This window comes from Chrysochloris asiatica, unplaced genomic scaffold (genome assembly GCF_000296735.1).
Source record: "Chrysochloris asiatica unplaced genomic scaffold, ChrAsi1.0 scaffold00120, whole genome shotgun sequence".
In the NCBI taxonomy this organism is placed as follows: Eukaryota; Metazoa; Chordata; class Mammalia; order Afrosoricida; family Chrysochloridae; genus Chrysochloris; species Chrysochloris asiatica.
The window spans coordinates 1,530,422-1,531,429 of record NW_006408638.1 but is presented as its reverse complement, the minus strand read 5'-3'; positions in this window follow the sequence as shown (position 1 = coordinate 1,531,429).

The window sequence follows — 1,008 nt, the reverse complement described above, 5'->3', positions numbered from 1 at the left end:
CACTCTGGGAATTAAAATTGCAAATCTAAGTAGTAGATGTTGATAGCCATCATAATAGCTCCTTTTCTGAATCAGAAGAAGATTACAATTGGCAAGTGGACAACTTGGTCCATTCCTTTGAGGTGGTCAATTGTTTTTGTTAAAAGCAGTCATTTTCGACCCACAGTGATCCTGTATAGTGTTTCCAAGGAGCGGCTGGTGTGCTTGAAAACCAATCTAGCAGTTCAAACTGATTTTGCAGTCCAGTGCATTATCCATTGGGTGAATGAAATGAGTGGATATGAGGGTACTGCAGCAATGCAGAGATAGGCTGAATCTAGACACATCCAGGTTGCACCCTTTGAGGCACAAATGCCAATAAGGACTGCTCTATCTGCCAGCAACAAAAACAAAGGTTCAGATGTCTATGAGGCAGATTCTCTGACCATTTATGAATCTTCTTTTAACTTTTCAATGTGAATTAGGTAGAGGTTTAAAGAACAGATCATTAGTTTTACAGTCAACCATTCATATACATTTGTTTCAATTTACTAATTATAATCCCCTCAGTGTAACTTACTCCACTTCCTCCCAGTGTTTCCTATTTCCATTCCACCTTCCTTCCTAACCCTTCCAAACTTTGTTCTTGAGTAAATGCTACCTTTTTTGTCTCAAATGGTTGGTTATTCTAAGGTGTGTTACTGTTCTCACTAGTGTTATCGTTTTGTTCCCCTTATTTTGCTGTTAAGTGCAGTTGAGATTATTCCAATTCATAGCTACCCTGTATATGGTTTCCAAGGAGTAGCTGGTGGGTTTGAACTGCTGACATTGTTGTTTACAGTCCAGTGCATATCCTATAGTACCACACCAGGAGTTTCCCCTTATAGACCTATTATTTAACTGAAAATTGAGTCATGTGGGTGAGTTCAATTTCAGATTTGAGTGTGACCAACAGTATTGGCATTCCACCAGTAAGCCTGGTCTTTTTTATGATTTTGAGTTTTGTTCCACATCTTCTTTCACTCTATC